The sequence below is a fragment of the Nicotiana tabacum genome, chromosome 1 (assembly GCF_000715075.1).
Source record: "Nicotiana tabacum cultivar K326 chromosome 1, ASM71507v2, whole genome shotgun sequence".
NCBI classification, from domain to species: domain Eukaryota; kingdom Viridiplantae; phylum Streptophyta; class Magnoliopsida; order Solanales; family Solanaceae; genus Nicotiana; species Nicotiana tabacum.
Genome location: NC_134080.1, coordinates 195,401,565 through 195,429,010, shown reverse-complemented (window position 1 = coordinate 195,429,010; position 27,446 = coordinate 195,401,565). Strand labels below are relative to the sequence as shown.

Sequence of the window (27,446 nt, the reverse complement as noted above, 5' to 3'; positions counted from 1 at the left end):
TAAAAAAGGTAATATATATAATATAGAAATAAAGTTATTAGTTACAATGTTAACATCCGATAATGTTAGTTTCAATATTTCCTCAACACCTTAATAAAAAAAATTATAACTAACATCCTGAGCTAGACTATGATATAAAGTTTTACATAACATTCCTAGCAATAAAATAATGAGCTTGTGTATCTTCCAAACTTGAATCTTCACTTGTAGCTTTAATCTTCAAAACCTGCAAGTACAAAATTTTAAAAAGACGATGAATAAATATTGGTAAAACAGTATATGTAAATTTTGAAAAGACAATGAATAACTATTGGAAAAAAATATATGTAAATTTACACTAGCAATGGTTAAACCGCTTACTCCAAAGGCAGTCTAAATTCTTGAGGTGTTATCTAGCAATATCAACAAGGCTACAGGAATATAAGAAAATTAATTAAAAAAGTTTTGGAGACTTGGATTTCAAATTGCACGGTAAAAAGCAATGTGCAAAAGGAAAAGAAGAATCAGAGAATCAAAGTGAATCTTTAAATGGAGAACAAGGAAAGTTTGAAGCTTGCAGATAAGATCACTATAGCTACTTGTGACATATCAACAGCAGCAACAAGGTAACTGAGAAACCAGATAAGATGAATAAGTCACTATAGAGCAAAACAACATCCAAGTTAACCACATACTTGCTTAAAGGGCCAAAGGATGTAGACTTATGAATATAGAAGGCAAATATGAAATACCACCCATAATAAAAGAGTTGCTAGATTTCCTTCATTCAAGTTTACAAAGGATATTCTCATTTATAACAAAGAGGTGATGAAGTATTGTCAGCATTTGTAGCTCCAATTGGTTGATCAAATAAGTATACAACATTTTTAGAGTGATGGAAAATTAAGGATATCTTTTTTTTGTCTTCTATCAGATAGAAGCAATAATAATTTCAAGTAATTTACATATTCATTTTACCAAACATTCATGTTTTTCAATTGCTTCAAGTTCAACAAGCTTGTTATTTTTCTTAAGAGTCTCAAAAAGATTGTTGCCAAATCTGGTGGATTGCCATCTTTCCCACCCTTTACATCAAAGGAAAATATGTCAAGAAACGCCTCGTAAATATTTCCTTCAGGAAAATAGAGATTTTATGATAATACCTTTTGATAAATTATCTCTCGAATAAGCTTACTACTAATATGATGAAGCATCTTCAACTTAGCCCGGTTTGTTGTATTCCTATTACTTCTCGCCTTTGTGAAAAAATAAGCTTTTCTGGTGTGGAAAAATAATGCATTGTTCAACTAATATGCACGCAACTATAATGACAATGTTGAGCCTGCAATCACTTAATGTAAAGAGTTTTTAAAAAGAGAGAAATGAGTAGCAGTTTAAATTTTGAATGAAGTTTCAAGTATTGTGTAGAAAAATAAATAACACTGGCTAAATAAGAGATACAAATAACATCTGCCAACAACTCTATCCATGTTCAAAGTTGGCCTCCATTCCTTTATTTTGGTATTTATAGATGGAAGCAGATACCTAGGTAGCTTAAACCAAAAAGGAGATCAAAATTGGGAAATTTCAATGCAAAAAGAGCACGACAGATTATTTGGTCCAAGATTCAGAAGATAACAGAAACATTGGGCAGCAGCAGGTGTTAAGATTACAAGGTAGTGAAGGTCAACAAATTTACAGGAGAAAGTTTCAAATCGAGCAGCTATTGGGGGTAAGTTACAAGTAATACCAGTGGCAGAACAAGTCAAAAAACTGGAAAACATAGTAGTGCTCCAGCTGATTGAGCAATAACTGCTAATCATGCAGCAGTAGCAGTAGTAGGACACGTTGCAAACGCTACACAAGAAACAACTGCTGTTGATTCAGAGTTGGAGGCATTTCAGAAAAGAAAAGAAAAGTACTCCAGTCATAGAACTAAAATCACAATTAAAGAATCTATACAAAGTCATCGGCAAAAACATCTATGCAGATTTTTTGAAAACTTTAACAGTAATATATAAATTCATATCAAGTTCAGCTATAGTTGTTTTTGTAGCATGCATGTATATAGGAAGCTTAATTAATTAAGCGCTATATTAGGCACTAGACACCAGCAAAATATTAAACAGGTTCTAATAAGAAAAGCACACTCTGTGAACAAAAAGTTTGCAACCACACCTTTCCAAAAAGTTTGCAACCACAGTCAATGAACAAATATTGAACAGGTTCTAACTTCTAATAAGAAAAGTACACTCTATTTACCTTTCCAAGATCAGATGGGTGAGCACGTGATTTTTGCCTATATGAATTATTCTTATAAATTCAAAAACAAAACAATTTTTTCCATTGTTCGCAATTTTGCGGATTTTTTGTGGCATTTTCTGTTATTGTTTGCATTTTTCTGTGCATGTTTATTTTATTTAAATTATTTAAAAATAAAAAAAATATATTGCATTTTTTTTTGCATTTAGGATTTAACTTTGCATTTTTAAGAATTAATTAAGTAGCTTTACAAAAATGAAAAATCACAAAAAATAATTTATTGTTGCTTTTTAATTTTTGATTTTTTGGTAATTCTCCTTTTAATTTGGTACTTAACTTAGTTGTGGTAGTCATAATTTAGAGTTAATTAAATTAATTAGATAATTTGGATTAGGAATTAATTTTAGTTTAATTTAAAAGAAATTGGGAAAGGAAAAGAAATGAAAATAAAAGGAAATAGAAAAGGTTGTATATGGGCCAAACTTGACAATTGTCCCCAAAACCCAACCAAAACCGGCCGCGACACGCCCCAATAGCCGGTCTGTCTCCAGCTTAATCCAAACGACGCCGTTTTAGGCGTTTTAATTTGGACTGTTGAATTAGTTTGATCAAACGGTCCAGATTCTCGCCTATTTCCCAAACCCCGACCTAATCCAGAACCAAATCGGTTCCCCCCAGTGAAACAAAACGACCCAGTTTCCTATTAATTATAATAATCAGAGCCGTTGGATTCCAATCATCCAACGGCCTAATTAAATCATCAATTTAATATACTCAAAACCTCAAACCCCTTACCCCTCTCCCCCCCCCCCCCCATCATCTCTGATCTCTCTTCAGAGACCAGCCAAAATCGCCACCTCAAACCACCGTTGACCGCCTGCCGGAAATCGCCTACGGCGGCAGACAACCACCAAACAACCCCAGATTCACACCATCGACTTTCCTTCATCTCGCCGTTCTGAATCCTCAACCCATTACCTTCGAATCACAGTCGAACTCTTCGAATATGGAATCGAAGGTCAGACCCTTAAACCCTAATTTACCCAATTGACCCCAAATCAACACCACCTAACCCCCATATCTCCCTCGTGCCAAATCCATTATTGTTTTCCCTCGAATATTGCCAGAATCTCTCAAATGTTAAATCTGAGGTCGAGCCCTAAAAATCTACGATTGTCCTCAATAAAACCTAGTGGCATGCATGGTCATATGATGTTGTTTCTGTCAAAATTTTGAAGATTAGATTCGACGAAGACTGATGTTGCTCGGTTGTTCTTGACAAAGAACAAATATGTAACATCAGTCTCGTTAAATCAAGGTCTACAACTGGTTGTTGATTTCTGAAATGGTAAGTGTTTTCATTCTTTTAATCCATTTCATCTCCTTTTTCCTCTCCCTTTCTTTTGTTAGATTTTATTTTACTCCCTTTGAAAACTCGACCAATCTGTTGAGTTCAAACTGTTCTCTGCTCGTTGTCCCCTTTGTTTCTTTTTGTGAAAGTTGTTCTATGATTCTTATTGGTCCGCTGACTTAGTTCATCTAATAAGGTCATTTGTTTTAATAACCTAACTAATTTCATGTTTGTTTGTTGATATTAATTAGTCATATAGTAGTTGTTATTAATCAGTCGTATGTTGAATCCATTTAAGTAGTCGATTTTGTTTTCTGCCTTCCATATGATCGCAGAAATTAGTTTGGATCACAGACAGTAGCTCAAGGACTTTGGGTCAATTTGACTCGTTTGTTAGGTTTGAGTAATTAACATGGGTTTGTAAGGGTAGCCTAGGGATTATTTAGGTTGTGTGAACCTTACCTAACTAATTAAGAAGCTTCTAATAGTGGTAGGGTTTAGGAGTGCATTATTGAATAAAATAAAGAGCAAAGAATTGAGTGGAATCAATTAAGAAATTGGGGAAGGGGCATTTGTGAATAGGGAATTGATTTTAGGTTGCCTTAAGAGATCCTATATAAAGCTTGCTTAGGAAAAGACTGAAAGAGAAGGGACAGAATATAGAGTTCAAAGAAAAAGAAACAGAGATATAGAAGTTTAAGAGGGAGGACAGAATAAGAGAGAGACCTAGGGGATAAAAATCCAAAAATACAAACGGCTGCTTTTCACTGTTTGATTGAATTCTTTCTGTGATCTCTTCAGTTTCTAATTCTTGAAATAGTTTCTAACTTATCTGGGCTCAAATGATTTGAATCTGGTGGTTTAAAAGCTCGGTTTGAAGTTCTGGTTGTGGATTTTTGATTTTTGAGCATCAGTCTTTGGTTTACAGCTGTTTTTTTTCTGTGGTTTCTTTCTGTTGCTGGATACTGTTATTGCTACTGCTGATCTTATCCCCTTTACTTTCATTTCCAGGTATTTCCTTAGTCCAGAAATACTGATTGAATGTTGGTTATGAGAATTAAGTGGAATCCGATAGAATATAGGCTGTATTTGCCATAGTTTGTCTTTGTTTTTTTCCTTACTGTTTAAATACCATGTAGTAGATTGGTAATGGTAGATGTTAAACGAGCTAGTACTGGTATTATAAAATGGGGTTTATGTTTTAGCCAATTGTTTAGTTTTAACGTTAAATAACATGTTTAGAAGGTGTATGAGCAGGTTTCTGGATTGTTTGTATGGCAAATGAATTGTAGGGCTCAATTATTCAGTTTATTTTGATTTGTGCTCTGGATCACAGATTTTTTGCTTACGTTTCTGTCAAAAATCAGTAAGGTTTTGGTTCTAATGTTTATCTGAATCCATTAAAATATTAGGTGTTTGGCTTGTACATGTATTGATGTTGTTTTATAAGCATGTTTGCCCATGAGCCTAAAGTTTGAGATCATGTTTGTTCATTAGGCCCCTTTACAAGTCTCCATTTATCATGTACATGGATTAAGCCAAGGTTTGAATGAATTTGAAATTTGTATGACTGTTCTTGTCAAGTTATTTAAAGGACTGATATCCATAGTTCCAGCATGTTTACTCATGAGCCATAATGGATTAGTGATGGTTTGATTTGGGAACATTTGGTCAATTATTCTATGTTAAGACAATTGTAAATATGGAAGTTAATTAGGCAATTTGTGTCCCTTTAGCTAAGAGTCAAGAATAATTGTAGGTTTAATCCCACTTAGCTTTTAATCTAAATTAATTGTTAGTTTGTAAAATCTGGGCTTAAAGCCAGCCCAAGTGGCGAAAGCATTCTCAAGTACGAATGCACAGCTTTGAGCTGTTTTGGTTTTGTCGACCTTCATCATGACGGGCCTACTTAGAGCCCCAGAGCTTGCAATGGCTTTTGGTTTAATGTTAATTTGGCACGTTAAAAATCTGACTGCTTTCAGTTGTTGTGGAGGTTCGACATGTGTATCTTAGAATATTCTATTTGCACATGACCCATACGGACTTGGCTCGTTGATTGGGGTTGAGTTTTTCTTTAAAATGAAGTAGTATTTTCTTTTGGCCTTCAACAAATCCATTAGACAATATTTGAGTAATTAGGAATCCTACAGTTTTCTTTAAATAATTATTATTTTTTTAGAATGAGGTTAGCCAAACTAAATAACGCAAAATAGCTTATGGCCCTCCAAAGCTTAGTTTGAATGCCTCTTTAATTTAGAACTGAGGTGCGCCATGCCCAACAAAAATGACCATTGCATGGCCCTCATTTAATTAATCTTGTGTTGGTCCTCATAATTCGAGGCACGCCATTTAGCAATTTTCATGGCCCTCGCAAAGTTGCAAACGCGTAGTTGCTTTAGGCGCGTTACTTTAATAACTTACCCTCCTAAACTATCAGGTATGCATTTCATGTGACCCAAATATAAATCCTAACAACGTTAAACAAAATATGTCACAGATCGTGGGTGCATTTCATGTGGCGTGATCCAAAAACGTATTTTGTATAACGTTGAAATCTTCCTAAAATTAAATAAAAGCAGGTAAAAACTCACATAGGTTTGAAAGTGTTCTAAAAATCAGATAAATAGGCCAATAATAACAGTTGATCGACCGTGCTAAAACCAAGGAATTCGGGAATGCCTAACACCTTCTCCCGGGTTAATAAAATTCCTTACCCGGATTTCTGGTTCGCGGACTGTAATACATAGTTAAATTTTTTCTCGATTTGGGATTTGAATCGGTGACTTGGGATACCATAAATTATCCCAAGTGGCGACTCTGATTCTTAGATAAATAATCCCGTTTTGATTGTCACTTTAAGTTGGAAAAAAACTCCCTTATACCCTTTCCGGGTTAGGTAAAAAGGGAGGTGTGACAACTTTGGAGACTCTGCTGAGGAACGAACCCAGAATCTCTGTTTTAGGATTTATAATTCGAGCTTAGATGAATTTTTATATTTGGCTTTATTATTATCTGATTTTGTTACATGTTTGGGCCTAATGTGCTAAATGTTGCTTTTACCGCTTTAATATTCTGTGAACTGTATATAAACTGCTGCGAAACCCATCTGCTCTCTGAGTCGTCTAAATCATGGAGGAGTGTGCACTTCGTGTGATTTCTCTTCTGTTAGAGTCATATCCCAAATTTAGAATGAGGTTAGGACAAGTTGCAAAGCCGGTGAAGCTTCTGTATTCCCGGTACGCTGCCCCCACCCCTCGGCTCAAGTTGTCTGCTCGGGTAAGCCAGGTCTAGAATAATAAACCCAGGTTTTAAACCTAGTATAACAAAACCTCATGTCGGATCCCTAGTAGGAACGTTTATTTGCATCACGTGTGTTTGACTTTGGAGACTCAACAGAGGGGTTGGGTCTGTCTAGGACAGGTGTACCCGAAATGAAAAGGACCATCATGATGCATCTTACTTGCTACTTGTGCATTTATTTGCTTCGTATTTGCATGCCGATTGGCTTATAAAGAATGGGAGAAGGTTGGAAAAAAAATAATAGCAATGTGAGGGTTAAGTGAGTTCGTCACCTGTTTTGAAAACCCAATGTCCAAATAGTGCTGAAACTCTGCCGATTTTTTTGAGAAAAATGAAATGAAAAAAAGCGGAAAAAAAGAGGTTTTGTTTTTAAAAATAGTTGGTTTTGTTTTATTTGCCCGAACTACGCCAGTTTGATTCTCACAGTGTGTGAGATACGTAGGCAACCCCCATCGGGTCCAACTTCCTTTTTGCAAAAATAGCCCGAAAAGAACAAAAAATTTATTTTTATTGCAAATAAGTAAGGTGATGCCACTCTTGCCAAAAATAGTTGAATGTCCCTCAAAAGGGCGCTGGAAGGCTGTTTTTGCAAGAATAGCCACCTTTAGTCAGTTTTCAAGGTTTTGGCTGGTTAGCCGACACAGCCTTAAAATCTTCGTTTTTGGAGTGCTGAAAGGTCATATCGGTAAAGCCAGATATTTTTGTGAAAATTTTGAAAAATGGTCATTTTTCTTGAGTCAAAATGAGTCGTAGTTTTCTTATAATTGAAATCACCTTAATAAATGTGCAGGATGAGCACAATTCAAATGAACCTTTCTCAGTCCGTGAAGAGATCCCTTTGGAGCTACATATGTGGTGGCATAATATGGGGGACGACAGCAGGAAGGTTGTGACAAAAGGGTTGGGTGGTCTTATCGGGCTCTTGAAGGTTAAGCCGAGAAAGGACATAATTGAGGCTTTGATACCATTTTGGGACCCAGCACATAATGTATTCCACTTTGCTGATTTCGAGTAAACTCCTACACTGGAAGAGATAGCATGCTACACCTGTTTCGACGGGAATCTTAGAAATCAATACCTGGTGGCACCTAGAGTAGTAACCTCTCACAAATTTTTGGACCTGTTAAGCATCACTCGGGACATCCGAGACGGAAATTTAGCCAAAGGATTTTGTACCTTCTTTTTCTTGTACCGGCGTTACAGGAATCCTTGTGGCTTCGAGATTCCAGATACCGGTCTTACTCATGCAGGAAACCAAGACAAGTAGGAAGCTCGGAGAGGATTAGCTTTTATAACGGGGTTCCTGGGTATTTTGATTTGCCCCAGAAAAGATGGGAATATAGAGTTGGGGCTCATGGGGATAGCTGACTTTATGATGAAAAAGGCAAATGGGACTATAATGTCGTTGATCTGTGAAGAAATTTATCGAGCTCTGACCCTTTGTCGAGAAGGAAGAAAGTTCTTTGAAGGGTGCAATATGCTATTACAATTATAGATGGAGGAACACCTTTGTCACCGTCCCGGATACTTGAAATGTGGTATGACTGGCATCGAGTGCATTGAAAAATAGGAAAAGCGGGTAGAGGGTTATGAGTTCCCAAAGGGTACAAAAGCATGGCACGCCCACTTGAGATCCTTGACTGCAAACAAGATCGAATGGACGTTCGGGTGGCTCTCGATCAGTGAAGTAATTTATATGTTGGTTGGGGTGTGTTTCTTGCTATTGATGGGTCTTCGGAGTATCCAGTCTTATGCTCCGCATGGAGTCCTGCGTCAGTTAGGCCAATACCAGACCATCTCACACGATGAAGATTTGAGTCGGCAGGTCATTGAGTTAGAACCAAAAGCTGCCTTTCCAGAAGAAAAGGTGCGTCCTATTTGGCATCAGTGCAGATTCTTAGAGCTTAAAACTCAAATACGAGATCTATCTAGAGGTGAGTTGGAGCCTGGTTACCCTGCTTGGTATGGTAAAAGATCCCGAGTTCATCAGGAGCCTGAAAGGCCCGCAAAAAGACCCCATGTCCAACAGTTCACTGACGGTGCACATGTGCAATGGGACTGTTGACCAAAGAAAACGAGTACAGGGCTACCATAAGCATGTTAGAAAGGCAAGTCTTGGACCTTTAGTTTGAAAATGGTTTGCAAGCCGCCGCAATGAGGGAGAAAAGAAAAAACTAACTCAGGAAAATGAAACCCTCAAAGTTCAAATCCGGAAGATGAAAACAGCTGCTAGAAACCCGGAAAGAAGCCGAGCGGATGAAAGGCTTATAAGCAGTCTGAAAAAGAAAGCCCTTGAGTGTCAAGATGTCCTGGAACAGTCTGAGGCCAACCTAGAAGTCCGGGCACAATGGGCAAAGAAGGCGGAACAGCAGGCAAAGTTTGTGCAGCAAATTAAAAGAAAGAATGAAGGGACAATCACCATCCTGAAGAGAAAAATGACTACCCTTGAGAATGAAGCAGCCAAGCAAGCCAAGGACTTCAAAGCTGATAGGAACCACTGTTATGATTTGATGGCTCAGATGGAGGAAGGAATGCAATAGTTGCAAAATCAACATCTCCACGACACTCAGGTGTTAGAAGCCCGGAATCAACAGGTCGGGCGTTTGCTTTAGGAAAAGAGTAGAAACCGAGAGCGGGTCAGAGTCATCGCCGACTACATTATTGTGAAATGCCAAGCATGTGAGGATATGACTCGCACCACTTTATTCGCGGCAGTGATGACATTTGTCCGAAAAATAATGAGTGACTTGGAGAGGCTTCAAAGGGATCTTGCATATAGGCCCGTGGCGAGACTGGATGATGTCCCCCGGGCCCCGGGAGCATTTGAGGCATTAATGTATTCGTGATTTTTTTTACTTGAGTCTGTATTTTCTTTCTGTTAGAGTCTGTTAGTTTCTTTTGAGTCTGTTAGTTTTTGAGTCATTATAATCAAAGTATTTGCTTTTTGAAAATCCCAAAAATGTTTTATTACTTATTTTTACACTTATACCCCAAAACTACGCTCGGTCTGATTCATGCGGGGTCATGATACATAGGCAATCTCCATAGGATTCGGCCATAACCAAGAGAAAAGAGAAAGCAAATAAGAAACCGTGAGAACGAAACTAAATAAGAAAGGGAAATGAGAGAATAAAAAAACAAAGAGAATTTAAACAAAGAAAGGCAAGAATGAAAAAAAAGAAAAAAAAAAGAGAAAAAGGGAAGTTGCACATGGAAATAAGGAAAAGCCGTTATGACACAAGCAATTGAGCAAATACATGATAGAAATGATTAATTACTTAGGTGCATTGCATTCCACAAATATGCGGTTACCAATCTGTTAAGCTCTAATCACTAACGAGTTTGTTGTTGATGCTCCAGAACTAAGGCAGGTGGTTAGTTTGTTGAACATTCTGGCAACCGATCCATACAACACCAGGTCCAAAGGCAAATTGATCATGTCTAACCAAGAACATGATGCGAGTAGCATCGATCCTTCAAGACAGGTGGAAGAATTGGATGTTAATTCGATGAAAGAAGAGATGTATAAGTTGAAGCAGCAGATGGACGAAATGTACCAGGCCTGGGCAAAAGGGCAACCACCACCAGCATACCTCGCCAACCCTACTTTCATCCCGCCATTGACTCAAACCCAGGAACATCCTACTGTTGATTCATCTGCAGGATTTCCTATTTATGATCATTACCAAGGCACCACCTCTCAAACCCCGCAAGCTCCACCACCCAAACCAGTTCCATATCCTCCTCCCCCAATCACTCCTGTCTTCGTAGCATCCCCATCTGCTACACTACACCAATCTTCCAGTGATCTTATGTTCCAAGCCCAGGATAACAAATACTACCCCCCAGAGCCCACTTTCAAAGCTTCAGAAGTTTATACTCCTCATTTTGATCTCCCTGCGAAAGCTGAAAAACCATCCAAAAATCCTGAACAGAAGGAGATGTTTAGAAAAGTTAAAAGCTTAGAACAATCATTTAGAGACATACGGGGGTTAGGAGGTCAAGTAAGTATGGCTTACAAAGACCTGTGTCTGTTTCCAAATATGCAATTACCAGTAGGGTTTAAGATGCCCAAGTTTGATTTGTACGATGGGCACGGTGATCCAGTAGCACACTTGAGAGGTTTTTGTAGCAAGATGAGGGGAGCTGGAGGAAAAGATGAATTGCTGATGACATATTTCAGTCAAAGTCTGAGTGGATCGGCGCTGGAGTGGTACACCTGGCAGGATCACGGAAGGTGGTAAACATGGGATGATCTGGCGCAAGAATTCACTTGTCACTTCCAATACAATCTTGAAATCGTTCCATATCGACTGTCCTTGAAAAAACTGGAGAAAAAGCATAGTGAAAGTTTTAGAGAGTATGGTTTCTGATGGAGAGAGCAACAGCAAGAGTAGACCCTCCAATGAAAGAAAGTGAGATGATGGATTATTTCTTACAGGTCTTAGAACCTACTTACTATGGCTGGTCTCAGCTATAGGAAAATCCTTCAATGAAGTAGTGAAGATGGGAGGTATGGTAGAAGAGGGGCTCAAGTCGAATAAAATCATGAGCTATTCGGCTATTAAGGCGACCACTCAGGCTATTCAGGGCAGCACATGAGGAATTGAGAAAAAAAAAGAGAAAGGACGTAGCAATGGTTGATTCAGGAACTTGGTTCGGATCCATAGGCTCATCTCACCACTATAATCAGCCTCGACCCCACCACCAAAGTTACCCTCACAGCCCATATAATCCACCCCAACACTACTACCCCTCACCAGAACCTCATTTTTCTGTCCACCCTGCCCAAACATACAACCAACCTCCCACTCACGCGCAATGGCATGCGCCCATTCCCCAAAACACTTATCCACCCCCACGAGCCTACCGAAACCCTCCTGGACCAAGTTTCTGGCCTAATCAAGCATTTAAGGATGAAAGGTTGCAGAAAACGAAAACCTTTACTCCATTGGGAGAGTCATATATCGGTTTATTCCACAGGCTAAGACAACTGGACATGCTGAGGCCGATACAGTCCAAATTGCCAAATCCTCCCCCAAAAAATCTTGATTATTCCGTAAGCTATGAGTATTGTTCTGGCACTCCAGGTCATGACACGGAGAAGTGCTGGCACTTAAAAAGTGCTATCCAGGATCTTATTGATACCAATCGGATTGAAGTTCAAGATCCTGAGGCGCCCAATATCAACCGGAATCCGATGCCAGCCCATCCTAAGGCAAATATGATTGAAATAGTGCATGAGCGAGGAGAGCCCAGGAAGCCGTCACAAACCGTCATGATGATTCGGTCCAGTGGGGTCAAGACAGTTGAACAATCATCAAGTGAGAAATCAGTGCTCAAGTCAATAAAAAGGAGTAGTGAACCATCCGTAATAGTTAAGAAGGGGTCTTCGAGTGATGTTGCAGCAAAGCAAGAAAGGATGAAAGTGGTTGTGCCAGGAGTGGCAAGCAAACCTGTCGTAATCGTGGAGGGCGCCCGTACAGATCATGTCATTTTCAAGACGGTAACCCAGTTACCAATAGTCAACAGCAGGGCTATTCCATGGAATTGCAAACGGATGATAGTGACTTACAAAGGGAAAGAAATCAAAGAAGAAGTTTGCGAAACCCAGGGTTTCACTCGCTCGGGAAGATGTTTTGCCCCCGAGGAGTTGAGAAAAGCTAAGATCTCCAAAGATAAATCAGTGCTGGTAAAGAAAGCTGTAACTGAAGAAGATGCAGAGGAATTATTGAGAAGATGAAGGTGTGGGACTATTCTATCATGGAATAATTAAGAAAGACGCATGCTTAAATTTTACTATTGTCATTGTTAATCCACTCAGACGAGCACCGTCAAGCTTTAATGAAAATCTTGAATGAGGCTCATGTTCCCGATAATATCACCGTGAACCATCCGCAAAAGATAGCCAACAAGATCTTTGAAGTGAACAGAGTCACTTTTTCCTATCATGAATTGCCCGTAGAGGGTACTAAGCATAACAGAGCCCTTTACCTTACGGTGAAATGTGAGAACTCCGTGGTTACCCGGGTATTGGTCGATAATGGTTCCAGTGCAAACATCTGCCCTCTTTCCACTCTGAGTAAGTTGAAAGTGGAAAATAAGAGGGTTCATAAGAGTAGTATATGTGTCCGGGATTTGATGGCGGAGGCAAAGATTTAGTTGGGGATATAATACTAGAGCTGACAATAGGGCCAGTTGACTTCACAATGGAATTCCAGGTGCTGGATATAGTTGTGTCCTACAATCTGCTTTTAGGTCGACTGTGGATTCATTCCGCTAAAGCAGTCCCATCAACACTACACCAGGTGGTCAAATTTGAATGGGATAGATAGGAAATAGTTGTGCATGGCGAAGACAGTTTATGCGCTCACAGCGATGCCATTGTATCGTTCATTGAAGTGGAAGATGACAAGGGACCGTGGGTCTACCAGGTTTTTGACACGATGTTGGTAGAGAAAGTTCCAGAGCGAAAATACATTCCAAATCCGAAGATAACCGTCGCATCAGTCATGGTGGCCTATGAGATGTTGAAGAATGGTTTTGTACTTGGTAAAGGTTTGGGCTCATCTTTGCAAGGGATCATACAGCCGGTGGCTCTTCCTGAAAACTTGGGAACATTTGGTCTGGGATTCAAGCCCACTGCCGTAGACATAAGAAGAGCCAGAAAGTTAAAACAGAGGGCATGGGTCCTTCCAAAGCCAGTCCCACGTCTCTCCATATCATTTGTCAAGTACGGTACCAGAAAATGACCGGTAACAACAATTCCTAGTCCTGTGATTGATCCTGATAAAGCGTTAATTGAAAGATTTGAGAAGTTGTTCGACGGTATGAACATGGTGGAAAGTAGTGAAGGTTCTAGCAACGCAGAAATTCAATTCGTCGGGCCAAAAATAAAGCTTAATAATTGGAAAGCCACTCCTCTCCCCACTCGAAAGGAGTCTTGGTAGTTTATTTTGATTTTCCTTCAGTTTGTTTGGGTTATTCCAGGGTTGTAATCCAGATTTTTATCTTTCAGTCTATTTGATTGTGCAAACCTTGTTATCTTTTATCATTCAATGAAATGCAATTTCCCTTTCTTCATCACTCCTAATAGTTTCCCTTTTGTTTTTCTTTTCTTTTCTGTACAGTTCTTTTTACGCTGGTTCTAATGACATGGAATGCGAGAGGAATCCTCATCTCAGTCTTAAAAATCAATCTAATTCTGAAAAATAATTCAAGAAGTAGAGTGTGATGACGAATCAGAATATGATGAGGAAGAGGCCTTTGAAGAAATTAGTAAGGAATTAAATCACTTTGAAGGAAAACCCAAACCCAACCTGAATGATATAGAAGCCATTAATTTAGGGGATGCAGATAATATCAGAGAGACTAAAATAAGCGTCCACCTTGAACCAAAGATCAGGGAAGAGATGATCAAAGCCCTGATTGAATACAAAGATATTTTTGCATGGTCATATGACGACATGCCGGGTTTAAGCACTAATTTAGTGGTCCACAAGTTACCCACTGACCCGACATTCCTTCCCGTCAAGAAAAAATTGAGAAAGTTCAAAACTGATACGAGTGTGAAGATTAAGGAAGAAATCACTAAGTAGTTGGACGCAAAGGTCATTTGGGTCACACGATATCCTGTTTGGTTAGCTAATGTTGTGCCAGTACAGAAGAAGGACGGCAAGATCAGAGTATGCGTTGATTACCGCAATCTCAACAAAGCAAGTCCAAAGGATAATTTCCCACTACCCAACATCCACATTTTGATCGATAATTGCGCCAAGCGTGAGAGTGGATCTTTTGTGGATTGCTATGCAGGGTATCATTATATTTTAATGGATGAAGAAGATGCGGAAAAGACGACATTCATCACGCCATGGGAAACTTATTGTTACCGAGTAATGCCATTTGGTTTGAAAAATGCCGGGGCAACTTACATGAGGGCAATGACTACTGTGTTCCATGATATGATACACAAGGAGATTGAGGTGTACGTAGATGATGTAATCATAAAGTCGAAGCAACAGGCCGACCACATCGGAGATTTGAGGAAATTTTTCCAAAGGCTTCGCAGGTACAACCTCAAGCTTAACCCTGCCAAGTGCACATTTGGTGTTCCATCCGGAAAATTGTTGGGATTCATAGTCAGCCGTTGAGCCATTGAGTTGGACCCATCAAAGATCCAAGTATCCAAGAATTGCCACCTCCGAGGAACAAGACTGAGGTGATGAGTCTGTTAGGGAGATTGAACTACATCAGCAGGTTTATTGCTCAACTCATGACAACTTGTGAGCCTATTTTCAAGTTGCTGAAGAAGTATGTTGCGATCAAGTGGACTGATGAGTGTTAAGAAGCATTTGATAAGATAAAAGGATACTTGTTAAACCCACCTGTGCTGGTTCCACCAGAACCAGGGAGACCTTTGATTCTTTACTTGACAGTCCTGGAAAATTCATTTGGTTGTGTATTGGGTCAGCATGATATCACTGGCAGGAAGGAACAGGCCATCTACTATCTTAGCAAGAAGTTCACAGCTTATGAGGTTAAGTACACTCACCTGGAAAGGACATGTTGCGCCCTAACTTGGTTAGCACAGAAATTGAAACATTATTTGTCATACTATACTACTTACCTCATTTCGCGCTTGGATTCGTTGAAGTATATTTTTCAAAAGCCTATGCCCACAGGGAGGCTTGCGAAGTGGCAGATTTTGCTCACAGAGTTTGACATCGTCTATGTGACTCGGACCTCAATGAAAGCCCAAGCGTTGGCCGATCATTTGGTCGAGAACCCGGTCGATGAAGAATATGAGCCATTGAGGACTTATTTTCCCGATGAAGAGGTGATGCATATTGACGAGCTAGAGCAGAGTGAAAAACCAGGTTGGAATTTTTTTTTTATGGGGATGCTAACATGAAAGGAGTTGGAATAGGAGTCGTTCTTATTTCTAAAACAGGGCATCACTATCCTGTTACAGCTCAACTTCATTTTTATTGTACCAACAATATGGCTGAGTACGAAGCATGCATTTTAGGCTTAAGGCTAGCTGCAGACATGGATATCCAGGAAGTCTTGGTCTTGGGAGACTTGGATCTTCTGGTACATCAAATTCAAGAAGAATGGGAAACACGAGATTTGAAGCTCATACCGTACCGACAATATTTGCATGATCTTTGTCAACGGTTTCGATCAGTGGAGTTCAAGCATATTCCAAGGGTCCATAATGAGGTGGCCGATGCTTTGGCTACCTTGGCATCAATGTTGCACCATTCGGACAAAGCTTATGTCGATCCTCTACATATTCAAGTCCGAGATCAGCATGCTTACTGTAACATGGTGGAAGAAGAACTTGATGGTGAACAGTGGTTCTATGATATCAGGGAGTACATCAGAATGGGGGTATATCCGGTGCAAGCCATGGGGGATCAAAAGAGAACAATTCGACGGTTGGCAAGTGGATTTTTCTTTAGTGGAGGAGTTTTGTATAAAAGAACTCCAGATATTGGATTGTTGAGATGCATAGATGCTAAACAAGCCACGACTGTCATGACCGAAGTACATTCTGGAGTCTGAGGAGCACATATGAGTGGATATGTGCTGGCGAAGAAAATTCTCCAAGCAGGTTATTATTGGCTCACCATGGAGCGAGATTGTATCAGTTTTGTGCGCAAATATCATCAATGCCAGGTACATGGAGATTTAATTCATTCTCCACCATCGGAATTGCACACAATTTTGGCATCATGGTCCTTCGTTGCTTGGGGCATGGATGTCATTGGACCAATTGAACCAGCATCATCCAATGAGCATAGGTTCATTCTGGTGGCCATTGATTATTTCACCAAGTGGGTTGAGGCTAAAACCAACAAGTCTGTGACCAAGAAAGCAGTGGTCGATTTCGTTCACTCAAATATCATCTGTTGATTTGGGATACCAAAGGTGATCGTCACAGATAATGGTGCTAATCTTAACATTAACTTGATGAAAGAGGTATGTCAACAATTTAAGATTACGCATCACAATTCCACCCCATATCGCCCCAAGGAAAATGGAGCAGTCGAGGCAGCCAACAAGAACATAAAGAAGCTACTTCGGAAAATGGTGGAAGGTTCCAAGCAATGGCATGAAAAGTTACCATTCGCATTGTTGGGTTATGGCACAACTGTTCGCACTTCAGTGGGTGCAACCCCTTATTTGTTGGTATATGGAACTGAAGCAGTGGTACCTGCGGAAGTTGAAATCCCGTCCCTTTAGATTGTTGCTGAGGCCGAGATTGAGGATGATGAGTGGGTCAAAACCCGTTTGGAGCAGTTAAGTTTGATCGATGAGAAGAGATTGGCAGCAGTGTGTCATGGGCAGTTATATCAAAATAGAATGGCAAGAGCGTACAACAAAAAGGTGCGTCCCTGAAAGTTTGAAGTGGGTCAGCAAGTATTAAAGCGCATCCTTCCACACCAAGCCGAAGCGAAGGGCAAGTTCGCCCCAAATTGGCAAGGGTCGTTCATTGTAACAAGAGTGTAGTCCAATGGTGCTTTGTATCTAACAAATATCGAAGGCAAATGTGTAGACATGGCTATCAATTCTGATGCAGTCAAGAGATATTATGTATGATTTCTTTGGTTCAATTGTTGATTGTTTGTACTTGGCATTGTTTCGAAGATTGGAATGACGAAGGCAATTTGTTCTGCTATCTAAACACTCTACCCTTTGTTTCCCCTTTTGAGCCTTATTTATTTTATTTCATACCCCTCTTTTGGAATCAATAACGAAAAAGAGAGAAAAGAAAGACAAGAAAAAGAAAAAAAAAAGAGAAAAGAAAAGAAGCGAAAAGAGAAAATACAAGAAAACAAAGAAATTCAGGTTAAGGATACGAAGGCAGCCTCACGGCTTGGTCATATCATATCAAAATAAAAATCAAAAATCTCCAAGCAAGAAACTGGGATAGAAGTTGTGATTGTGGTAAGAGATCAAATTCCAAAAGTTGTAATTTTGACCTATTTAAGTTGCTTTGAGACTTTTTGATACCTTTTTCTTTCCAAACATATCCAAAGAGCCCACATTACAGTCCAAAGAAAGACCTCCCGATCAGTCTTCGAGAGATGACAAGTCAAGCAAGTAAAGAGGATTCATACCAGGGACAACAGTCCGGTTTAAGCAAGAGAAATCAAAAAATGAGAGAGTCTTATTGGTGAAAACCCTCGTGGGCACCATGAGGTGACGAAAGCTGAGAGAAAGTAAAAATGAGAGAGTCTTATTGGTGAAAACCTTAACGGGCACCATGAGGCAACAAGGAATTGAGTAATGAACAAATGAGAGAGGTTTGTCGGTGAAAATCCTTCAGGGCATTGCAAGCCAAACAAGGTCTGTAAGCTGGCGGAAAGTAAACATCGGGTTGCGGAGATTTTGGAGCACAAAGTAAAACAATTGGAAAAGTGATTGGTTAAACAGACTAGGTTGATTAATCCAAAATACATACCATGATTATTGGTTCTAGTTTCATTGCTGTTAATTTTACTCCTTTAAAGCTCTTCCAAGGTTAGCCTTGTTTCAACAAATAAGAAGGAATTTCAAAGTTTACTACCAGTTTCAAAATTGCACGAAGCAAAATCTAGCTAGGACATGCCAGAGATAGCGTGATGATAAGTGGTACATAGAGTGTAAGCAAAAGTTAAATCAATGAAATGGTTCAGTAATGTCGCGGGAGATGTAGAGGTCAGAAATGAAAAACAACAGTTGGGGTGTAGAGCACTCAGATCATCTAGGGTCCTAGGGTTAAGGATCAATTAGAAGGTCAAACAATTCTCGACCGGCTCAAAGCAGCCAGTCAAAGCAAAGCATGGCAAAGGAAGAACCACCTTCAGCAAGAATGCCACAACTAACCACCACGTTTTAAACTGACAAGATTTTTCTTTGATTTGAAATAGGGGCAAAAATTTCATTTGTTTCGGAGAAATCCTACGTGAAGAAAGAGCTAGCTCCAAGCAGGTTTGATTGCAAAGTTCTCAGGACCCTCCTGGAAAATGGGACTTAGTTTAAAATTTAAAATAATTATGAGTAGCAGAATCTAGCATAAATGTACCCCAAAGGAATATAAGCGGAACTTCGAAGTTTGCATGCTTGAGATAGGATTCACTAGAAATTTTCAGGACCCTCCTGAATAATGGGACATAGCACTAAGAATTCCATTAGATAACAAGTTTTAGCGTAAGTTCGGCTATAAGGAAGTATAGTTTAGCTTTAAAAGCGTCACTTGTAAGATAATATTTAATTTAAAACTTTTCAGGACCCTCCTGGATAATGGGATGAAGTTTTAGGACCAAGTTAGATAACAAGGTTCAATAGAAGAAAATATAATGCAGCTTTGAAACGGGCATTTTACTAGAAATTTTCAGGACCCTCCTGGATAATGGGATCTAGTTTATAGATTGTTAGAGATATTAAGTAACATGATTCATTTAACACTCACAAAGGTTCCCGACTACCAAACTGGGGTAGAAAATTTTCTTTGTTTTGTCTATTTTGTTGAAGTCAGGTGCTCGTCTGAAGAACAGGGAAGAACAACACGGATGTTAAGGATTAAAAGCAGTTCAGAATCAAGTAATCAGGAGCCCACCTGGAGAGCAAGGGAAAACAAATCAAGTTTCAAGGAAGATTGACACAAGTATTGGTAATCAGGCACCCACCTAGAGGAACAAGGGAGAACAAGTCAAGGAAAAAACAGTTAAAGTTTCAGCAATCAGGCACCCACCTGGAGAGCAATGGAATACAATTCAAGTTTCAGCAGTCAGGCGCCCACCTGGAGAGCAAGGGAATGCAATTCAAGTTTCAGTAGTCATGCGCCCACCTGGAGAGCAAGGGAATACAGTTCAAGTTTCAGTAATCAGGAGCCCGCCTGGAGAACGAAAGAAAAAAGTACAATTCAAATGTTGGAAATCAGGAGCCCGCCTGAAGAAAAAGGGAAGAAGTACAAATTCAAATTTTGTTGAAATCAGGATCCCACCTGGAGAACGAAGGGAAGAAGTACAAATCAAACTTCAATAATCAGGAGCCCGCCTGAAGAACGAAGGCAAGGAATACGATTCAAGTTTCAGTAATCAGGAACCCGCTTGGAGAACAGAGGGAAGGCAACAATGGTCAAAAGAAGACAGTTCAAGTTGAAAGGGGAAAGCAATTCGAGTTTCATAGGAAGGGAATACAATTCAAGTATTGGCAATCAAGAAACCACCTAAAATGAAAGGAAGAAGAACATAAGGAAGCAATTCAAGGAAAGGCAATAATAGTCAAAGGAAGATGGTTAAAGTTCGGCAATCAGGTATCCACTTAGAAAACAAGGGAAAGTAATTAAAGGAAAGGGAAAGCATCACAAAATTACGATTCAAGTCAGCAACAAAGGAACTTCTGTAGGAAAATACAAGTCAACAAGGCAACAACAATCACAAGATCAAGTTTGAAAATAAATCTTTGTAATGCATAGTTCATAGATTAGTCTAGCTTCTTTTATTTTGTCACGGTGTAATAAGGAGGTCAGTAAGCAGTAGCAGCAGCAGCAACAGTGAAATCACAGCTTCATGGTAGTCCCAGCTACTGAAACTTCCCGAACTACACTGACCTGATTCCTTTATAGCCAAGGATATGTAGGAAATCTTTGAAGTAGAGGTTCGGTCAGATTCTTTCAAAGATACTTCACACGGAGTATTCAAATGGGCAAAAATCGCTCGTATCCGCTCACTTGATCTTTGCACGAAAACTCTTCGTGTTTCCGAGCAAAGAGGGGCAGCTGTCACGTGATTTTTGCCCTATATGAATTATTCTCATAAATTCAAAAACAAAATAATGTTTCCCATTGTTCGCAATTTTGCGGATTTTTTGTGGCATTTTCTGTTATTGTTTGTATTTGTCTGTGCATGTTTATTTTATTTAAATTATTTAAAAATAAAAAAAATATTGCATTTTTTTTTTCATTTAGTATTTAACTTTGATATTTTAAGAATTAATTAAGTAGCTTTACAAAAATGGAAAATCACAAAAAATAGTTTATTGTTGCTTTTAAATTTTTGATTTTTTGGTAATTCTCCCTTTAATTTGGTACTTAACTTAGTTGTGGTAGTCACAATTTAGAGTTAATTAAATTAATTAGATAATTTGGATTAGGAATTAATTTAGGTTTTTATTTTAGTTTAATTTAAAAAAAATTGGGAAAGGAAAAGAAATGAAAATAAAAGGAAATAGAAAAGGCTGTATTTGGGCCAAACTTGACAATTGTCCCCAAAACCCAACCAAAACTGGCCCAGACCCACCCCAATAGCCGATCCATCTCCAGCTTAATCCAAAAGATGTCGTTTCAGGTGTTTTAATCTGGACCGTTGAATTAGTTTGATCAAACGGTCCAGATTCTCGCCTATTTCCCAAACCCCAACTCGATCCAAAACCAAATCGGTTCCCCCCAGTGAAACAAAACAACCCTGTTTCCCATTAATGATTTAATCAGAGCCGTTGGATTCCAACCATCCACCAGCCCTAATTAAATCATCAATTTAATATACTCAAAACCTCAAACCCCTTACCCTCTCAGACCCCCTCTCCCTCATCGTCTCTGATCTCTCTTAGAGACCAGCCAAAATCGCCGCCTCAAACCACCGTTGACCGCCTGTCGGAAATCACCTACGGCGGCGGAGAACCACCAAACAACCCCAAATTCACACCATCGACTCTCCTTCATCTCCCTATTCTGAATCCTCAACCCATTACCTTTGAATCACAGTCGAACTCTTCAAATATGGGATCGAAGGTCACACCCTTAAACCCTAACTTACCCAATCGACCCTAAATCAACATCACCTAACCCCCATATCTCCCTCGTACCAAATCCATTATTGTTTTCCCTCGAATATTGTCAGAATCTCTCGAATCTTAAATTTGAGGTCGAGACTTAAAAATCTAAGATTGTCCTCAATAAAACCTAGTGGCATGCATGGTCTTATGATGTTGTTTATATCAAAGTTTTGAAGATTAGATTCGATGAAGACTGATGCTGCTCAGTTGTTCTTGACAAAGAACAAATATTTAACATCAGTCTCGTTAAATCAAGGTCTATAGCAGGTTGTTGATTTTTGAAATGGTAAGTGTTTTCATTCTTTTAATTCATTTCATCTCCTTTTTCCTCTCCCTTTCTTTAGTTAGATTTTTTTTACTCCCTTTGAAAACTCGACCAATCTGTTGAGTTCAAACAGTTCTCTGCTCATTGTCCCCTTTGTTTCTTTTTGTGAAAGTTGTTCTATGATTCTTATTGGTCCGCTGACTTAGTTCATATAATTAGGCCGTTTGTTTTAATAACCTAACTAATTTTATGTTTGTTTGTTGATATTAATCAGTTATATAGTAGTTGTTATTAATCAGTCCTATGTTGAATCCATTTAAGTAGTCGCTTTTGTTTTTTGCCTTCCATATGATCGCAGTAATTGGTTTGGATCACAGACAGTAGCTCAAGGACTTTGGGTCAATTTGACCCGTTTGTTAGGTTTAAGTAATTAACAGGGGTTGTAAGGGTAGCCTAGGGATTATTTAGGTTGTGTGAACCTTACCTAACTAATTAAGAAGCTTCTAATAGTGGTAGGGTTTAGGAGTGCATTATTGAATAAAATAAAGAGCAAAGAATTGAGTGGAATCAATTCAGAAATTGAGGAAGGGGCATTTGTGAATAGGGAATTGATTTTAGGCTGCCTTAAGAGATCCTATATAAAGCTTGCTTAGGAAAAGATTGAAAGAGAAGGGACAGAATATAGAGTCCAAAGAAAAAGAAATAGAGATATAGAAGTTTAAGAGGAAGGACAAAATAAGAGAGAGACCTAGGGGATAAAATTCCAAAAATATAAACGGCTTCTTTTCACGGTTTGATTGAATTCTTTCTGTGATCTCTTCAGTTTCTAATTCCTAAAATAGTTTCTAACTTATCTGGGCTCAAATGATTTGAATTTGGTGGTTTAAAAGCTTGGTTTGAAGTTCTGGTTGTGGATTTTTGATTTTTGAGCATCAGTCTTTGGTTTACAGCTATTTTTTTTTTTGTGGTTTCTTTCTGTTGTTGGATACTGTTATTGCTACTGCTGATCTTATCCCCTTTACTTTCATTTCCAGGTATTTCCTTAGTCCAGAAATACTGATTGAATGTTGGTTATGAGAATCAAGTGGAATCCGATGGAATATAGGTTGTATTTGTCATAGTTTCTCTTTATTTTTTTCGTTACTATTTAAATACCATGTAGTAGATTGGTAATGGTAGATGTTAAACGAGCTGGTACTGGTTTTATAAAATTGGGTTTGTGTTTTAGCCAATTGTTTAGTTTCAACATTAAATAACATGTTTAGAAGGTGTATGAGCAGGTTTGTGGATTGTTTGTATGGAAAATGAACTGTAGGCCTCAATTATTTAGTTTATTTTGATTTGTGCTCTAGATCACAGATTTTTTGCTTAAGTTTCTGTCAAAAATCAATAAGGTTTTGGTTCTAATGTTTATCTGAATCCATTAAAATGTTAGGTGTTTGGCTTGTACGTGTATTGATGTTGTTTTATAAGCATGTTTGCCCATGAGCCTAAGGTTTGAGATCATGTTTGTTCATTAGGCCCCTTTACAAGTCTCCATTTATCATGTACACTGATTAAGCCAAGGTTTGAACAAATTTAAAATTTGTATGACTGTTCTTGTCAAGTTATTTAAAGGACTGATATCCATAGTTCCAGTATGTTTACTCATGAATAATAATGGATTAGTGATGGATTGGTTTGGGAACATTTGGTCAATTATTCTATGTTAAGACAATTGTAAATATGGAAGTTAATTAGGCAATTTGTGTCCCTTATCTAAGAGTCAGGAATAATTGTAGGTTTAATCCCACTTAGCTTTTAATCTAAATTAATTGTTAGTTTGTAAAATCTGGGCTTAAAGCCAGCCCAAGTGGCGAAAGCATTCTCAAGTACGAATGCACAGCTTTGAGCTGTTTTGGTTTTGTCGACCTTCATCATGACGGGCCTGCTTCGAGCCCTAAAGCTTGCAATGGCTTTTGGTTTAATGTTAATTTGGCACGTTAAAAATCTGACTGATTTCAGTTGTTGTGGAGGTTCGACATGTGTATCTCAGAATACTCTATTTGCACATGACCCATACGGATTGGGCTCGTTGATTGGGCTTGAGTTTTTCTTTAAAATGAAGTAGTACTTTCTTTTGGCCTTCAACAAATCCATTAGTCAATATTTGAGTAATTAGGAATCCTACAGTTTTCTTTAAACAATTAATATTTTTTTAGAATGAGGTTAGCCATACTAAATAACGCAAAATAGCTTATGGCCCTCCAAAGCTAGTTTGAATGCCTCTTTAATTTAGAACTGAGGTGCGCCATGCCCAACAAAAATTGTCATTGCATGGCCCTCATTTAATTAATCTTGTGTTGATCCTTAGAATTTGAGACGCGCCATTTAGTAATTTTCATGACCCTCGCAAAGTTGCAAACGTGTAGTTGCTTTAGGCGCGTTACTTTAATAACTTACCTTCCTAAACTATCGGGTGTGCATTTCATGTGATCCAAATCCAAATCCTATCAATGTTAAACAAAATATGTCACGGATCGTGGGTGCATTTCATGTGGCGTGATCCAAAGACGTGTTTTGTATAACGTTGAAATCTTCCTAAAATTAAATAAAAGCATGTAAAAACGCACATGGGTTTGAAAGTGTTCTAAAAATCATATAAATAGACCAATAATAACAATTGAGTCACCGTGCTAAAACCACGGAATTCGGGAATGCCTAACACCTTCTCCCGGGTTAACAGAATTCCTTATCCGAATTTCTGGTTCGCGGATTGTAATACAGAGTCAAATTTTTCCTCGATTTGGGATTTGAACCGGTGACTTGGGACACCATAAATTATCCCAAGTGGCGACTCTGATTCTTAGATAAATAATCTCGTTTCGATTGTCACTTTAAGTTGGAAAAAAACTCCCTTATACCCTTTCCGGGGTAGGTAAAAAGGGAGGTGTGACAAGATGAAGTTACCCTTCCTTATAGCACCTGAACTTAAGAAACCATATTATTAAAAGATTTGGCATTTGTTTCAGTTACATATGCAATTAAAAAAACAACGATTTGAAAAAACTTACCTGTTTCAACTTTTTGGGTGTATTTCTTAACTTGATTAGTAGATGAAGGCAATGGAATATCAACTTCCATGTACTCTTTATCAAGAACGATGTTGTTTTTATGTATCATTCCTTGACTAGAAAACGTGGTAGATTTTTTAAGCCCCTGTCCTCGTCCCTTCCCTGTAGCACCTGTCAAAAAGAAATCAGATTACTAGCACTTCGGCATTAAAATTCAGTTATGCAAATTAAAAATATTATATTTAAAAAGTCTTAGTTGTTTCAATTATTTGGATGTATTACTTAATTAGATCACTAGATTGAGGAAATAAACTCTTAGTTGGCATATTCTCCTACTCAACGAAAGATTTAAGTCCTCGTCCTCGTCCCTTTCCTATAGCTCCTGGCACGACGAGTGCATATTTGGCAGCAATCCTCGTAGTTGATCCCACCTTATTTTGCATCCATTGCTTACTAGGTTCCATAACCTTGGAGAGTAGATAAAAATTAGATTAAAAAAATATAAAAGACAGGAAAAATACTAAGATGAACACAAGTTATTACAATATGCACAAAATTATGTTGAAGTCTAAGGTCGCACTAGAGGATTAGGCTTCTTTATCTTTTTAGTTAATGCATTGTAATGTACATCAGATGAAAATGCTTGCCATTTTAAAATTTCAAAAAATACTGAGAGTATAATCTTATACTTGTTTCAATAGTTTAGAAATATTACTGGAAAAGAAAATAATGATATCAAACAAAGAAATGTGATATATATTTGCAACAAGGTACATTTTTCAATCTTGCTTACAGGAATACTACTTGCTGAAGACAAAGACTCGCCAATTGAGCACAAGGGTGAGGTTGACTATATTAGACATGAAGTTCAGGATTTCTATCTCGATTTCTAAACCGAATATAGTAAGGTCAGACGATATATTAGGTGTGAATATCAACCAATTGGGTTGACTCCTGTGAAATTTCCTTCTTAAATTCCTAACCATATCCATAACAAAAGATAAAGTAGTAAGTATAATATTTAAGAAGCTTTTTCCAAGGGTTCATGGTCTCTGACTCCTTTACATTAAACTACTGCTACTTTCTAGTAATACCATCGAGACTCAACCTCTACCAGTTGTAGATAGTTGTCCCAATATTCCCCATGTGACCCTACACTCCCCCTATCCCCCGAGTATTAATCTTCCTCCGAGCAATAAATTAGGCTAATCTCTTTTTTGCATTTTTCTTGCAACTCCTTTCCATATACTTTCCCCCAAACTACAAACATGAACAAATATAAATATACATTTACCCTATTTGAAGATTAATTCTTCAAACACACAGTATGCTACAAATATGAGTATACTTCAGAGAAATCAAATTAGGAATCCCAATCCAATAATATATTTATTGATTATACAAAAAAGAAACGAAATTATGAAACATTTTACCAATTTAATGTCAGAGAAGAAGGAGAAGAAGGACTTAGAGAAGAAAAAGAGCAACTCAGAAGAGGAAGCATACTTGGGTTTCACAAATGAGCGAGGTTGAAAACTAGGGTAGACCTGCGATTTTTTAGGATCGAAAACCCGAGTAGTGCGGAATTTAGCCAAACAATATTATAATGACAATAACAAAGACAATGCCAGTTGATAATAATGGTAATTAAAGCAGATAAAGAAGACACCAATTTAATGTGGTTCGGTCAGTGTGACCTATGTCCACAAGCGGAGAGGAGCAATTTCACTATAACAATAAGAGTACAAAAGAGAGTACAAAATTAGAGTAAAAACTCTAATTATTCCCAAATATCCCAAAAGAATAATCTCACAAGATCACTCCAAAGAAGGGTTCACACAAGTATTTTCCGACACTCAACTCTCTTACAAAATAATCTTAATTCCTAAAGAAGGAGGAGAAGAACAAGAAATGAATAATTCAAATGTTGTTGGTGTACCTCAAATGAGCCTGAATCGGCTCAATTTATAACTAAAGGAATTGGATTTGCTTGGTTATAACTTGGCCAGCAAATCTCAATTCTGATGGTTTTAAATTGGCCACCAAGGCCTCTTACAACAAGGCCAAAACAAAAGGCCACATTATTACATTTCCATATACTTTCTCCCAAACGGCAAACATGAACAAATATAAATATACCTTTCCCCTATTTGAAGATTAATTCTTCAAACACACAGTACGCTACAAATATGAGTATACTTCAGAGAAATCAAATTAGGAATCCCAACCCAATAATATATCAATTGATTATACAAAAAAGAAATAAAATTATGAAACCTTTTACCAATTTAATGTTAGAGAAGAAGGAGAAGAAGGACTTAGAGAAGAAAAGAGCAACTCAGAAGAGAAAGCATACCTGGGTTTCACAAATGAGCGAGGTTGAAAACTAGGATAGACCTGCGATTTAGGA

The 27,446-nt window shown here is 38.3% G+C and overlaps 1 long non-coding RNA gene across 14 annotated transcripts; it reads right to left on the bottom strand.

Annotated features, from left to right (window-relative positions):
• On the bottom strand, positions 1-26,993 carry LOC107792336 (uncharacterized). 14 transcript variants are annotated; one of them, XR_012710868.1, is made up of 8 exons: positions 26,543-26,993; positions 25,319-25,503; positions 25,037-25,207; positions 19,887-19,939; positions 19,635-19,730; positions 1,730-1,836; positions 361-410; positions 1-226 (listed from the first exon to the last, which is right to left on the bottom strand). It is a non-coding gene; the product is annotated as an uncharacterized LOC107792336 (long non-coding RNA). The 14 variants fall into 14 exon arrangements; XR_012710870.1 differs by lacking the exon at positions 1,730-1,836 and having other exon boundaries at positions 26,543-26,992; XR_012710866.1 differs by lacking the exons at positions 361-410; positions 1,730-1,836 and having other exon boundaries at positions 26,543-26,992.
• Positions 26,994-27,446: the final 453 nt, after the last annotated feature.